The sequence below is a fragment of the Mus caroli genome, unplaced genomic scaffold (genome assembly GCF_978045245.1).
Source record: "Mus caroli unplaced genomic scaffold, Mus_caroli_1 scaffold_6, whole genome shotgun sequence".
Taxonomy (NCBI): Eukaryota; Metazoa; Chordata; class Mammalia; order Rodentia; family Muridae; genus Mus; species Mus caroli.
This window is the reverse complement of record NW_028227261.1, coordinates 13,130,959-13,140,429: the sequence shown is the minus strand read 5'-3', so window position 1 is coordinate 13,140,429 and position 9,471 is coordinate 13,130,959. Positions and strand designations below refer to the sequence as shown.

Genomic DNA, 9,471 nt, shown 5'->3' with positions numbered 1-9,471 from the left:
AATTCAAATCCAGCCTGGTCTACAAAGTGAGTTCCAGGACAGCCAGAGATATACAGAGAAACCCTGTCTCCAAAACCAAAAACCAAAACAAAAGTGTCAGGATCAAGTGTTTGTCTCCTGTTACAGAGTAGAGTAGGACTCACAAGGAATTTTGGATCGAAATGGGCAGAATATCATGGAAGATCTGTTGAAATGGGTCCTTATATATTACCAGGAGGACCTTGAAGGAATGGTGGCAATGAGAAAGACAGATATTGAGTTATCTGAATAACAAGGTTTCCAATGTCATCAGACCAGTGATTGGACCTCTGCCTGGTTTATTTATTTGGGATGAGGTGGGGGTAAGTGGCTTTCTAAAAGTGATTGAGATGAAATATTTTGTTTCTTTGGATATTTCCTTAGCATCTGCCTACTGCCTCAGCTCTACAGATCCCTATGAACTAGTAAAAACAAAACATATTTGTGGACAGGTGATATAAACAGGAGAATCCAGAATCTTTAACTGGAAACCACTCAAACCATTCCCAGCTCTGCCAATATTAATATACATGTGCCCCTGCTTCCAAACAGACTGTTCTGTTCACAGGGCTTCCTTATGACCACTGTAATTCACTCATTTCCCATCTACTCAGCCCCAACCTGTGCTCAAATTACCTCTGACCCATGGAAAGTAAGAGGCAGATGAAAGCTACGATGAGCTTCAAAGACCCACCAACACTCCAGCAGCTGGCAAGAAGAAGTCTGTTGAAAAATGAAGCCTTGACCATCTCTGCTCTGCCAAACCTGCCTGTGCAACTCTTCCCACCACTCTTCAAGGATGCATTCACCAGCAAACAACTTAAGATCCTGAGTCTGATGGTGGCAGCATGGCCCTTCCCACTCCTTCCTGTGGGAGCTCTGAGTGGGATTCGTCACCGGGAGACCCTGAAAGCTGTACTAGATGGCCTTGATTTGCTGATGTCACAAAAGGATCGACCTAGGTTTGTGAGTCTAAGGTAGCATGGAGGAATGTGTGTGGATGAGAGGAAGTGAATACAGGATTAACAATGGGTCCAAGGTGAATCAGAGGCTTTTTTTCAAAGATATATTTATTTATTATATAGATAAGTACACTGTAGCTGTCTTCAGACACACCAGAAGAAGGCATCAGTTCTCATTACATATGGTTGTGAGCCACTACGTGGTTGCTGGAATTTGAACTCTGGAGTTCTGGAAGAACCATCTCTGTAGCCCAAATCAGAGGCTTCTGTTGTACAGGTCAGTATCTTCTAGAATGGAAACAAAGAGGCAGGAATCTGGTGTATGAAGGACAGCTGAAAACAGAAATAGTGTACATGCAGAGTATGTCCCTGCCTCTTCCCCAGCCACTGAAAATGGAAACTTTGTTAAATGAATTGATTTAAGGGAAGTTGAATTATGGGCCATGCAGTTTACACATTGTGTCTCCTGTCCTATGAATGTCCTTCTCCTTTACCCACAGCAGGTGGAACCTACAAGTGCTTGATTTGGGAAATGCCCACCAGGACTTCTGGGATGGATGGGCTGGATTACTTCATGAAGTCTGCTCTCAAAATATCTTTGGCAAGAACCAACCAGTGGGAAATCATCCCATCCTAGGGGGGAAAGAGACCATGACTATAAAAATGAATCGTTCCCTCAAGTGTTGCTGTCATTCTGAATACCTAAACTATTTGCATTGGTGGGCCGAGCAGAGAAAAGATGCAATACAGGTGATCTGTGAGAAGCTGGAGTTTACGGGCATTCACTGTCACCAACTGAGGTTCTTGAAGTTTTCTTATGTAGCCTCAATCCAGGAATTGGCAATAAAGCCCACACACTGGGATATATATAAACTTGAATTGCTAGCCCGTGGCCTGGGCCAGATGAAAAACCTCCAGAAACTCATTTTCATGAACATCAGGAAACCTCCTGACCTTAGGGACCTAGAGGAAGCCCGTATTGTTACAGAGATCTTTTCCGAGTTCTCCAAACTGCATAAGGTCCAGCATCTCCATTTGCATAAGGTCTACTTCCTGAATGAACGCCTGGACCTAATGCTCAGGTAAGAAAGCACAGAGAGCTTTATCCAGGGGTGAGGAAGTTATTTTGTCGTTGTTCTGCTTTATATTAAATATGAGTTCATATAGTTGCTTACATTTATAGAGGTGTGAGCTTAGCATATTTGATATAGTACTTTATGATGCTATTGCATCCTGACTTCTCACCTTAGTAAAACCAGACATCACGTAGGTGTCCATGATTTTGAAAAGGATTCTTGAGAATCCCTGATGATGAGAAAATTGATCTATAGAATATATGAGATGTTATACCATTGGCCTGTCATATCAATTCTTTCCTCGGAACTATATGAACCTTTTGCATATGCCTCTTACTTTCCATGGGTCAGAGGTAATTTGAGCACAGGTTGGGGCTGAGTAGATGGGAAATGAGTGAATTACAGTGGTCATAAGGAAGCCCTGTGAACAGAACAGTCTGTTTGGAAGCAGGGGCACATGTAGATTAATATTGGCAGAGCTGGGAATGGTTTGAGTGGTTTCCAGTTAAAGATTCTGGATTCTCCTGTTTATATCACCTGTCCACAAATATGTTTTGTTTTTACTAGTTCATAGGGATCTGTAGAGCTGAGGCAGTAGCAGACAGTGATGACATATTTCCTACGTAGAAGAACATGGTAGCTCTCCATCAGGGAGCAATTTGGCCTTGATTTTAATAAAGGTCTGAGAATGACCTTTGGCTAAGGAAACTCTGCTACTTTGAAATAACAGCCCTTTCTCTGCCACTATTGAAATTGAGTGAGGTAAAGCCCTCTCTCTCTCTCTCTCTCTCTCTCTCTCTCTCTCTCTCTCTCTCTCTCTCTCTCTCACTAGGTGCTTTGAGCGTCCATTAGAGACCCTTGCTATCACTCATTGCAGGCTTTCAGAATCAGACATGAGGTATCTGTCCCAGTGTCCAACATCCATCAGCTCAAATACCTGGACATGAGTTACACCACCTTCAAGCCTATAAGTCATCGATTTCTAGGAAGCCTACTAGAAAGACTGACAGCTACTCTGCACACATTAAAATTGGAGTGCTTTAACCTCACGGACTTCCAAATCTGTGACCTTCTGCCTGGGCTGAGCCAGTGTTCCCAGCTCACTGAAGTCGATTTTGTGGAGAACTTCTTTTCCATGGTCAGCCTGAAGATGCTGCTGCAGCACACTGCCAACCTCACACAGCTGACCCTGGAGAAGTACCCTGCCCCTGTTGAAGTCTATGATGACCGTCTTTGTGTTATTCCAGACTGATTTGTACAACTTTGTTCTGAGCTTATGAACACACTCAAGTGTGTAAGGCAGCCAAAGCAGGTCTATTTTGTGAGTATGAAATCTTTACCTAATTATGAATACCTCATTTATAATTTGGAGGGCATGATATCTTCTGAGCAATTGAGAGGTCATTGCTGGGATTTGATTAATGGAGGGCAGGTCTCAAGAGACTCATTAGAGTTATAGAACATATGTATTTAAGCATTTTTGGATGTGCTTTGGAAAGATCATTATTTCATTTTCTTTGAATGTCAGTCAAATTCTTCTGATTTGAGGTAGTTGTGTTGAGATGGAAAATCATGAGCTTATTTTCAGCCTAATGTCTACAGTACAGACACACCCTTGAACAGCAGCTGTATCTGAAAATTGTAGGGCTGCATTCCAGCACTTTCCGAGTATGAGGAACCGTAGAAGTTGGGAAGTGGATAAAAGAGATAGGACATTATAAAGATCATAATGGACTTGAAAATGAGGGCTCGGGGGCTGGTGAGATGGCTCAGTGGGTAAGAGCACCCAACTGCTCTTCCGAAGGTCCAGAGTTCAAATCCCAGCAACCACATGGTGGCTCACAACCATTCGTAACGAGATCTGGCGCCCTCTTCTGGAGTGTCTGAAGACAGCTACAATGTAATTACATATAATAAATAAAAATTTAAAAAAAAAAAAAAAAGAAAATGAGGGCTCTGTTTCAATCTCCCTGTGGATGGCATCCACCCCTTTCTTTCTTTCTTTCTTTCTTTCTTTCTTTCTTTCTTTCTTTCTTTCTTTCTTTCTTTCTTTCTTTCTTTCTTTCTTTCTTCTTTTGTTGTTGTTGTTGTTGTTGTTGTTGTTGTTGTTGTTTTTCGAGACAGGGTTTCTCTGTATAGCCCTGGCTGTCCTGGAACTCACTTTGTAGACCAGGCTGTCCTCGAACTCAGAAATCCACCTGTCTCTGCCTCCCAAGTGCTGGGACTAAAGGTGTGTGCCACCTTGCCCGACATGGATGGCATCCACCTTTTGGCTCTCCCCTTTCTGTTCTACAGTATATGGACATATTTTTATGGAGTATAAATCTGACTAAACTTGGAGTACTTTTGTATTAGACTGTTATCACTATTAAGCTGTATCTCTTTCTTGGGGAGGTCCAGCAGCCTGCTATTATCTTCTACCACCACTGTTACCATTATAATTTCTCATAGGTTCTAATAAAACTGTTTTGAATAAGAAATTGTTTTTTTTATTGAGTATGTTTTCTGACAACATCATACTTGTGTATTGTGCTTACCCTGACCCAATAATCTTGTGTCCCCTTGTTTTTGCCTCTTCTGCCTCCTAGATCTTTCAGAGTAAACAGTGACACAACATGTTCTTTCCTTGGTGAGGCTTTATAATCTTATCCTTCATGAGACCCTCTACAAAATGCTATATGGAATCTTTTGGAGATATGGCTCAGAGGTAGATAATGCTTGCTGCTCTTCCTGAGGAGCAGTGTTTGATTTCCTGTGCCTACAACCATCTGTATCTCCAATTCCAGGTGTCTGACCTTTTCTCCAAGTCTGTAGAAACACTTGAGTAACCTGCATACACTGAAACAGAAGAACTCACATACCTAATTAGAAACAAATAAAAATAAATATTTAAAAATGAAAGTGAAATCATGAAAACAGACAATAAGTCCCTCCATACATTGGTGAACGCATTGGGATTACCTGAGCAAACTACAAACGTGTAAAGTAGTTCCACTGGTGATGCACATGTATGATCTTTAGAGTAGAGGAAAAGCCTGGGGAATTATGTTTGTTTGCGGTTGATTGTACCTTTAATTCTGCATAGTTATAAATCTGATTTGTTCTACTACAACCTGTCCACCTGTACAACTGGTTCTGCATATCTACTAGGAACTGATCATGACAAAGTTTAAATTAGAGAGTAACTTAGCTGCCTTCAGTCAGTAAGTGTTCCAGAGGTAACACTTTTCTCATGGATTTATTCTCCTTAGCCACAATCCCGTAGCCACTTTCTTTCTCAAATGTTGCTACAGTAGATTTGGACTGTTAAAATCTTGAGCACCTTTATGGGTATATTTGTTTTCACAGAATCTTGTATTTTGGTGGCTGAAATTTTATTTTTTCCATTTTTTTATTAGGTATTTTCATCATTTACATTTCCAATGCTATCCCAAAAGTCCCCCATACCCCCCCCACTCCCCTACCCACCCTCTCCCCGTTTTTGGCCCTGGCGTTCCCCTGTACTGAGGCATATAAAGTTTGCAAGTCCAATGGGCTTCTCTTTCAAGTGATGGCCTATTAGGCCATCTTTTGATATGTATGCAGCTAGAGGTAAGAGCTCCGGGGTACTGGTTAGTTCATATTGTTGTTCCACCTATAGGGTTGCAGTTGCCTTTAGTTCCTTGGGTGCTTTCTCTAGCTCCTCTATTGGGGGCCCTGAGATCCATTCAATAGCTGACTGGGCATCCACTTCTGTGGCAGCAGTACATTTTTTTTCTTTTCTAATATAAGATTCATTTATTTTATGTATATGAGTACACTGTAGCTGTACAGATGGTTGTGGTCATCATGTGGTTGCTGGGAAGTGAACTCAGGACCTCTGCTTGATCTGGCCCCACTTGCTCCAATGATTTATTTACTATTATATGTAAGTACGCTGTATCTGTGTTCAGACACACCAGAAGGGGGCATCACATCTCATTATGGATGGTTGTGAACCACCATGTATTTGCAGGGACTTGATCTCAAGGCCTTGGTAGAGCAGTCAGTGCTCTTATCCACTGAGCCATCTCTGTAGTCCCTGCAGCAGTACATTTCTGACTCTGAAATCTACTTATAAGTGAATTTACCATGGCTGTTATATTTGGACATGGTTATCCTGATCAGAATTTCATTTTTTTTTGGTTTTTCATAATTGAATAATATTCCACCATATGAATAATATTTGATCTGTAGTTCACCACATTTTCTTTATCCATTCTCCAGTTGAGGGACATATAGTCTTTTTCCAGTTTTTGCCGGTTTTGAATTAAGTTTTATACACATAGGTGAACAAGGTTTTTGTGATATGGTGGTGCATCTTTTGGGTATATGCCAAGGAGTGATATGGCTGGATCTTGTGGTAGAACTATATTCCTAGATTTCTGAGCAACTACCAAATTGTTTTCTATATGATTGTACAAATTTTCACTTCAAACAGCAAAGGAGAAATGTGTTCTTTGCTTCATTTACATGCTGGCCAGCATGTGCTTTCACTTGAATTTTGATTGGAGCCAATGTGATGGGTGTAAAATGGAACCAAAAAGTTGTTTTGATTTGTATTTTTCTGATGTCTAAGGACTTTGTACATTTCTTTAATTGCTTCACCACCTTTTGAGATTCATTTGTTAAGCATTTGCTGTTTAACTTTGTGCCCTATTTTGAAATTAGGTTATTTGTGTTGTTAGTGTCTAACTTCTTGATTTCTTTACAAATTTTAGATGTTACCACTCTGTCAACATCTAAACTCATCTGTGTGGTTGGTGAAGATACTTTCTCAATGTGTAGATTGCCATTTTGTCTCATTGATGAAATCCTTTGCTTTACAGAAGCTTGGCAGTCTTATCAAGTCCCATTATCAGTCATTGATCTTACAACCTGATCTATTGGTGTTCTCCTCAGGAAATTGTCCCTTGTACCACTATATTCATGGGTATTTCTCACTTTCACTTCTATGACATTTATTTAATGTGTATGGTCTTTAGCTGTGTTTGAATTGAGATGGGGATTGCATTATATCTGTAGATTGTTTTTTCCATGGTGGCCATTTTTCACTAAGTGAATTGTAGTTATCCATGAGCAGGAGAGATCATTCCATCATCTGATATCTTCTTCAATTATTTCTTCAGAGACTTGCAGTCCTTTTTCATACACATCTTTAACTTTCTTTTATTTTTATTTTTTAATGTCTGCTTTTTTTTTTTTAGGTATTTTCTTTATTTACATTTCAAATGTTATCCGATTTCCTGGTTTCCCCTCAGAAAGTCACCAATCTTCTCCACCCTTCTCCCTGCTCCCCAGCCCACACACTCCTGCTTCCTGGCCCAGGCATTCCCCTATACTGGGGAATAGAACCTTTACAGGACCAAGGATCTCTCTTCCCATTGATGACCAGCTTGGTCATCCTCTGCTGCATATGCTTATATGTCCAACCATATGTTCCTTTTAATTGCTGATTTAGTCCCTGGGAGCTCTAGAGTTACAGGTTAGTTCATATTGTTGTTCCTCCTATGGGGCTGCAAACCCCTTCAGCTCCTTGGGTAATTTCTCTAGCTCCTTCATTGGAGACCTTGTGCTCCATCTAAGGGATGACTGTGTGTTAGTCAGGCACTGGCAGAGCCTCTCAGTAGACAGCTTCTCTTCCTTCCTTGTCCTTCCTCTTAGCAACATTTTCTTTGTCCCCCATATGTTTGGGAATTTTGTGCATTCATTTTTATTGAATTCTAGAAACTCTTTCTTTATTCCTGTCTTGACCAAATTTCACTGAGTAGAGAGATGTTCGGTTTCTGTCAATTTGTATCTTTCTGTTTTTTTGTTTGTTTGTTTGTTTGTTTGTTTTGTTTTGTTTTGTTTTTCCTTTTCCTGTTGTTGAAATCCAGCATTGACCCATGGTAGTTTGATGACAAGCAGGGCTTTGCTTTTTTTTTTTTTTTCAATTTTCTGGTAGTTGTTGAATTTTGCTTTGTGACTAAGTCTCTGGTTAATTTTGGAGAAAGTTCTTGAGTGCTGAGAAACATGTATATTCTTTGGTGTTTCAGTGAAATGTTGTATAGTATTTGTTATGACTATTTGGTTTACAACATCTGTTAGCTCCTGTATTTTTTTTAACGTCTTTTATCCTCCTGATGTAATTGTCATCTTGGAGGCTCACTGCCTCACTCTGCTAACTTAGTTCTAGTCCTAGATGCTTCTAGCCTCTGTACAATCTCATTTAGATCCAGAATGTTTTCAGCCATTGAGATTTTCTGCTGAATAAGCTTAACCTTTCTTATACTTTCTGAACTGTGTCTGACTGGTTCAATTCATCTTTTCTTCTTCAAACTCTGCCTGAGCTGATTAATTCAATCTGAGCTCTCCGGGATTTTGAGTTCATTTTTTTTCATACTAACTTTAAAAATATGTTTTAAACTTATTATCCTTCCCATTTCTCGTTCATTTTGTTTTCCCATGTGTGTAGCTTGGTCACTCTCTGCAACTTTTCTCTGTAGAATTGCTTCAACATTAGAACTTTCTCTCTCTGTCTGTACTGCCTCTCAAGTAGCTTCTCTTTCCTCTTTATGTTCATGAGGTTTGGGCATCTTTCTTTGATTTGTCACTTTGTCTACCACTCAATTTGACATCACTTTCAAAATGGGTGCTTCATTCTACAACGAACTAACTTTACCTTAATTTATTTTTTGGTATTAAAGGTGTTTAACTAGGGTGCATCCATATCCTATCCAAGAGATAAAAGGTGTGTGTTAAGTGCTTGGTCACACCACATCCAGATTTTTTTTTCTGTAAATAATGCAGCATCAGGTTTCACTGTGTGATCAGCTATTGTGAAATATTTCTTTGTTTAGTTTTGGGATGAATCACATGTTTGGCAGTGAGAGTGAGACAACTCCTGTAGAGAAAAGGAATTGTTTGAACTCTAAAAAGGAGATAGGAGCAGATTGGATGCAACTCACAGCACATTATTTTATACAACCTAGCTTGGGCAGTTCCATTATACCACAGATATTCAGGAAGGTTTTGGTAGTGGTGGAGCCATGAATATGGTGTGTGTGTGTGTGTGTGTGTGTGTGTGTGTGTGTGTGTGTGTTTGTGTGTGTGTGTGTGAGAGAGAGAGAGAGAGAGAGAGAGAGAGAGAGACAAAGACAGAGAAAGACAGAGAGAGACAGAAAGAGAGAGAAAGGAGAAAGAGAAACTGTCATTGAGAATATTCCAGTGTGAATTGAATCACGGAGATGCATCCTTCCCCTCTGGAATGCTACGGAGACATGAGTTATATTGTAGTTGGGAGAACTGTACAACTTTGTTCTAACCTCATACATAATTTGAGGGTTCTGAGGCAGCCTGAGTTAGTTCCAGTGTAGGGAGTAGAGGATATTCACTGTTGTCTGAGTCACACTCAA

The 9,471-nt window shown here is 40.2% G+C and overlaps 1 pseudogene; it reads left to right on the top strand.

Annotated features, from left to right (window-relative positions):
- Positions 1-693: 693 nt before the first annotated feature.
- Positions 694-3,515, top strand: LOC110288384 (PRAME family member 12-like; annotated as a pseudogene).
- The last annotated feature ends 5,956 nt before the right edge of the window (positions 3,516-9,471 follow it).